Below are 6,386 nucleotides of genomic sequence, written 5' to 3'. Positions count from 1 at the left end.
CACACATATGCTCCCAGTTTAATGGATTTTCAATCCATTTCCATTTGGTGATTTAGCCATTTTGTAAAACTGACTGACAGTAAAGAAAGGCTCACTAGAGGAAGTTTTGATGGTAGACACTTTTGCAAATAAAAACCTATTCATAGAATCTAACACTGACTGACAGATCACATATCTACTTACCAGATACATGTATGTCTATTGCAGAGCTAAGAGTTAAAACTAGGTAGGTGGAGGGGGCAAAAAGTTATACACATCAATAAAAGAGTAATGAAAATTATTTGAACTTTTTTCCAAAATTAAAAATCAATGCAAAACATGATACAAACATGATACAAGTCTACAGGAACAAACATGTTCCACATCAGATATTCCTGCAGAATATTGCCATGCTATTTAGCCTACTTTAACCCAAATTTATGCCGAAACGGCCAGTGCTTTCTAACACTTGTGACAGATGGTTATCAAACAACCAAAGTCAGTTATGTTATATATTAATCACTGTAAAAAAGGTATGATTAAATTAATGCTTTTCTATAATTTTCAGAACTATTCACAGACATTCCGCACTCCCGTAGGCATACTCAGATTTTGACCTTTCACCCAAAGTCTGAGATCTGATCATTAAGGAATTACTATAATTCCTGGTGTGCTTGGAGTTATTCTTCTCTTTTTCAATTAAACATGACACTGAAATAACTTGGAGTTATTCTTCTCTTTTTCAAGCTAAACATGACACTGAAATCTTTTGTACTAGAGAAGTAAATATAACATAAATAGTTAAAATTATTTGGATAATGATGCTACATATCTAGAAATGGATTTTATTCTAGAAGTTTTATTGTTTCTAAGCAGATGTGAGTTTAAAGTCTGACTCTAGGTTAAGTAGTCGGATGGAGTTGGGAATATTATTAAATTTTCAGTGCTTCAGTTTGTGTGTTGGTAAATACAACCTTCTTCATGGAGTTATAAAGTGGAAAGAATTCATGCCAATGACAAAAAGTATAACTGTTGACATAGAGTGAGAGCTTAATTAAAATAAGCATTTTTAAATTTATTGTTATAACACTATTATAATTATTATGAGGTACTTATTAATTTAAGAAATACTTAATTGGATTATTTGATCCCCTGCTATATAATCTCATATGTATAAAATGCTTAAGATATTTAGTACATAATATGTTATGTTCTAGTATAGAAATACATGCAACATTTCCACTTTCTCTCCCTCTAATAACTAGAATTTTAGTTATTCTTCTTAGAAGTTGTGCATTAGGTTAAATGAAATAGCACTTGAGTCATTTCAAACCCTTATGCATATTTCAAACCAATGAACCAGTACATTGTTGTACCACAGCCAAATCTAATTTTTTTCAAATGACTGATTTAATGTTGGAATGTTTGAAATTATAAAATAATTAAGAAATATTTAGTTAAAATGAAACATCTCATAAGCGTTTAGATGTCCAAACCCAAAGCAGTATAGCCTGTAGATTAACTGATTTTGATATTGGACAGACCTGGTTCTAATCACAGCTCCATCACTTATAAACTGTTGGTTTTGGAAAAAAAAATAGTTTATCTCTTTATTTCCTGTTCTGTAAAGCAGAGGTAGTACTGGCAACAGCCTCATAGTGTTTCCGTGAGGATTGCTTTGCAGATCTTAGCTTATAATAAGTGTTCAATAAATTTTATTGGTTGTCGTTGCTATTGTTATATTTGTGATACATCAATCTACATAAAGTTACATGAAAACAGAAAAACAACATTTAAAAGTTTGATCTGATAAATTTATAGGAACTATATTTAAAAATACATTTAAAGCAATTAAAATATTTTCTATGTGTATACTCAGAAATATACTATAATCATGATCTCTCTTCATTTTCATGGTTTACTTGTAATATACCATTATATATATAATATAACATTAATTTTTTCCTTTATAGACTTAACTATGACCTTTGGACAGTTCTTGTTTTCTTTATTTAATAAGTTAATTGTCAATAAAATGTCTGATCAAGTCTTTTCTTAAAGCCATCTCTTCAGTTATTATAAAAACTTATTTTCCACTTTTGTTATTTCTCTCTTTAGCATTTATCAGCATATGATATAGACTTGTTTTAAATTCCCTGTCTCCTCTGACAGAATACAAGCTGAGTAATGAAAGGGAAATGTTTTGTTCACTGATATGTTCCCAGAATTTAGACTGTTGCCTGGCGCTTAGTACATTAAATAATTATTTGTGGACTGAATTAATGAAAGAATAAAATAATCATGTATAATAGATTTACAGTTAATAGAAAAAAGACTAAATAAAAAAGAAAGAGAAAGAATTTTCATCTATACATAGTATTTCCCAGTTATGTTGCTGCCTTTACTTTTGATTAGCAGACATACATTTTCTTTCAATGAAACAAATAAACTCATCAACATTTATTGTAAAAATATATGTATTTAAAAGAGATAAAAATATTCATAATATCATCCCATCATCTAGAGATAATAATAGATAGTAACATTTTTTGTTCTTGGTTAGTGCCTGGCTCTGTGCTATATATACCACAGTTAATCTATTTAAACCTCAAAAAACTACAAGGTACAGATTATTATCACCATTTTTAGATTAGAAAACTGACATATGTCTATGGCCATGCTACCCTGAATAAACCCAATCCCATCTGAGCTCTGAAGTTAAGCAGGGTCGAGCCTGGTTAGTACTTGGATGGGAGACCACCTAGGAAGACCAGGTGCTGTAGGTGTAAAAAATAAAAAATAAGGGATTGTAAACTGACAAGGTCCTTGGAATCTGTGAGGTCAGTCAAGGGTTGCCTCACTTAAAAAAAAAAAAGAAAAAAAGAAAAAAAAAAGAAAACTGGGATACAAATAGAGTAAGTAACCTTTCAAAGACATATAATTAAAGTGATAAGGCTAGATTCCAAATTTAGAAGGTTTCCAAATCTTAGCTCTTAACCTTATACTACATAGTTAAAACATTTTTGTGTGTTTTACACATATGCAGATTTTTCCATGCAATTTATTTTTGATGTTTTGTGGTTTCTTATACTGTTTTTCTACTAATTCTGAGCATTCCTTTATGCATTATTCCCTTATGCATTCTTCAAAGTTTCATTTTTAAATTGATGAAAGATATTTAACAATTTTCCTTTTTGCTGGAAACTAGGATTATTTCCTCTTTTTCAGTATTGCCAGGAGGGGCTGGTTACTTTATCTTAATAGTGTGATTGAAGCAAGATTCTTCAGTGTAGTATAAGGGTATGAACATTTTTAAAACTTCAGTTTCTGTTGCCAAATTTTTTTTCAGAATATATAAATTTTTACTCCTGGAAACATTGTTCATAATAGTATTTATATTAGATGCTCTTGGTTATCTTTTAACATTAAGATTTTAAGTTTCATGTTGAAGATGAAAGATAGCGTTTTAATATTTTAACTTTCATATTTAACATGATTTTTACATCTTTACTTACTGTTTTAATCTCTATAAATTGCTGATTTATGGCTTTTCCCCAAAGTTTTCCTTTCACAGTTGTTTTCAATTTTATTTATAACCTTAACATTTCTCTATCATATAGGTTTAAAGAAATTAATTACAGTCTAATTTTGCCTTTTAATTTTTTGTTTGTTATATTTGGTGATATATGAGATTTAGCCTTTGTGCAGTTACTTTTATCAATTTTTCCTATGCTCTTGCATTATTTCTCTACTTAAAAATTCTTCCCTAGGATAAAATCAGTTATTCAATTTTAACTTATGTTGATTATATATTGATTATCTGAATAATATAAAATCGATTTCAGTATAAATATAAAAGTCTTGTCACTAATTGTCATATTAATGTGCATTGATTTATATTTCTATTCCCTGATGAATTTTGATGATAACTTCTTTACCTACACAATTTTATATATGTGCTTTCTGCCTATTTTGTTTTTGATCTTTATGTCAATTCCTTATCATCAGTACCTTATTATTATTACAATTTTGTATGATTTATCTAGTAAGAACTGTCTTTTATTTTAACTCTTGTTTTTCAAAATGCTAATGGCTGGCCTCATTAAGTTAATTTTCCAGATATAGTCTAGAATTATTTTGCCAAGACTCAAATAATCTCTACTAAGGATTTAATCAAAACTGTATTCAATATATACTCTAATGAAGAATTGACACCTTTAAAATATTCAAAATTCTTTCGTGCTTTTCAGTACAATTTTATAGTTTTGGTCAGATTGCTTTTGATCATCTTTTGTAAGATTAGATCTCTGTATATTATGCTGTATATTTTTTTAGAGTACTAGCTGAAACCAAACCTAAGCAATGGTAAAACTCATAATGTCTCATAACCATGGATGTTACATCATAACTGTTACATCATAAAGTAACAGCACCTAGAATTCAATTAAATATCCATTTATCTACATGGTAAATCACACATAATCACCTTAGCCTCCCCACTCACCCACCACTACAACACACACATGCGCACGCGCGCACACACACACACACAGAGACATATACATTCATAGGTTTGGACTCAAACCTATGAAACAGAAATCATTTTAGTTGTATTACTTTTTCAAATCCCCATGGAAACAGAAAGGGCATCAATTTTGTTTATTATTATTTTTTAATTTTTAAATTATATTTGGCATACAATATTATACTAGTTTCAGATGTACACCATAGCGAGTCAACATTTATATACCTTAGGAAGAGATCATCACAATAAGTCTAGAAAGCATCTATGACCAGTTATTACGATATTATTGACTATATTCCCAGTGCTGTACATTACATTCCTGTGACTTATTTTATCTTGGAAGCTTGTATGTCCTGATCCCTTTTCTATTTTCTGCCCATCCCCTCATCGACTTCTTCTTTGGCATCCACCAGTTTCTTTCTATCTATGAGTTTGTTTCTGTTTTGTTTTGCTGACTTTTTTTCTTAGATTCCACATATAAGTGAAATCACATGGCATTTTTCTCTCTCTGACTTATTTCACTCAGCATAATACTCTCTCAGTCCAGCAGGGTATCAATTTTAAACAGTAATATTAGTTTTGCCATGTCAAAATGGAGTTTAGGCTATAAAATGTGGTTTGAATCCTAGTCTTGTTTTTAGCAATGTGTCCTTGAGCAAGTTATTTAATTTCTATAACTCAATTTTACTTATCAGTAAAAGTGGCAAAATAATAAAACTGAACTGATAGGATTGTGTTAATAATTAAATGAAGTAATACCTGTAAATGTATTTAGAACAGAATCTGGAATGTCGGAATAGTTTGATGCAGGTTGGATAATATTATATAATCACTGACGCTTAGGGAAGGAGCAGAGGACACACAGTATAATACTTTCGTTTAAATCGTAATGCTAATGCTAGACTAAGTAAACATGCAGATAGGTATCAAAAAAAAAAAAAAGGGTAACCAATGTGAAGCATCCTTTCACAAAGAGTTCTTTCAAGAACATAGCAGATAATTCTACCAACATGAAAAGAGAACATGGAGAAAGTTTTTGCATGGAGTATTCCCCATGTCTCATCCTGTTTATTAATTCTCACCTATTAGGTTTAAGCCAAGAAGAACCTCCAACTATAAAACATGCATAAGCATAGAAAAACTCATGGTTATGAGGTTATAACCCAAAGTAGCCACATCATTTTCTCAACTTTTATCTAATTTTATAATTGAGGAGTGGAAACTTGGAAGTAAGACTCTCTGAACTTTCTGGATATGTATCCTATTAAGGAAAAAGGAGTTAAATATAAATTTAACAATCTTATTTAAATATATGTACACATATTTGCAAGTACATGTAACTGTACTAATAAAATATACACATTATAAAACATAAGTAAAAATTTAAAAGAAAAGAAACAACGTTTTTAGATGACTTTCAAATCTTCATGCTTCATAGTGTTGTTAGTTAATAACTCGATAAAATATACACTTAGGATGAGAGTCATTGTTAATGATGGATTCAAGTGTATATTTTAAGTAGACTGTGATATTTATAAAAGAATTCATTCAAGAATTTTTGAATGATTAGATCATATTTTTTTTTCTTGCTTTTTTTTTAAATCTCTTAATGTGGGTGATAGGAAACTCACATTTAGAGTAGAAGAATGTAAGTTCTCTTTTCTTGCTATTCTCTTGTGCTTAAATATTTAGTATTATTTCTGTGCTGTCTTGCTGAGGATTTTCACCAGGCATGTTTGTGTTTTGTGAAATTTTTTCATTAAAACTATGTGTTATAACCCACCAATTTAAATTGCGACAAACAAGTTGCGATCCATTGAAGTAAGTTAAAATGGAATGAAAGACCGAATGTGTCTAATACCCCAAATGTGACGTCCACTCT

The 6,386-nt window shown here is 29.8% G+C and overlaps 1 pseudogene; it reads left to right on the top strand.

Annotated features, from left to right (window-relative positions):
- The first annotated feature begins 2,646 nt into the window (after positions 1–2,646).
- Positions 2,647–2,765, top strand: LOC112480421 (annotated as a pseudogene).
- The last annotated feature ends 3,621 nt before the right edge of the window (positions 2,766–6,386 follow it).

The sequence above is a fragment of the Pteropus alecto genome, unplaced genomic scaffold (genome assembly GCF_000325575.1).
Source record: "Pteropus alecto unplaced genomic scaffold, ASM32557v1 scaffold103, whole genome shotgun sequence".
Taxonomy (NCBI): domain Eukaryota; kingdom Metazoa; phylum Chordata; class Mammalia; order Chiroptera; family Pteropodidae; genus Pteropus; species Pteropus alecto.
Note: the sequence above shows the minus strand (reverse complement) of the source record. Positions and strands in the feature narration are given on the sequence as shown.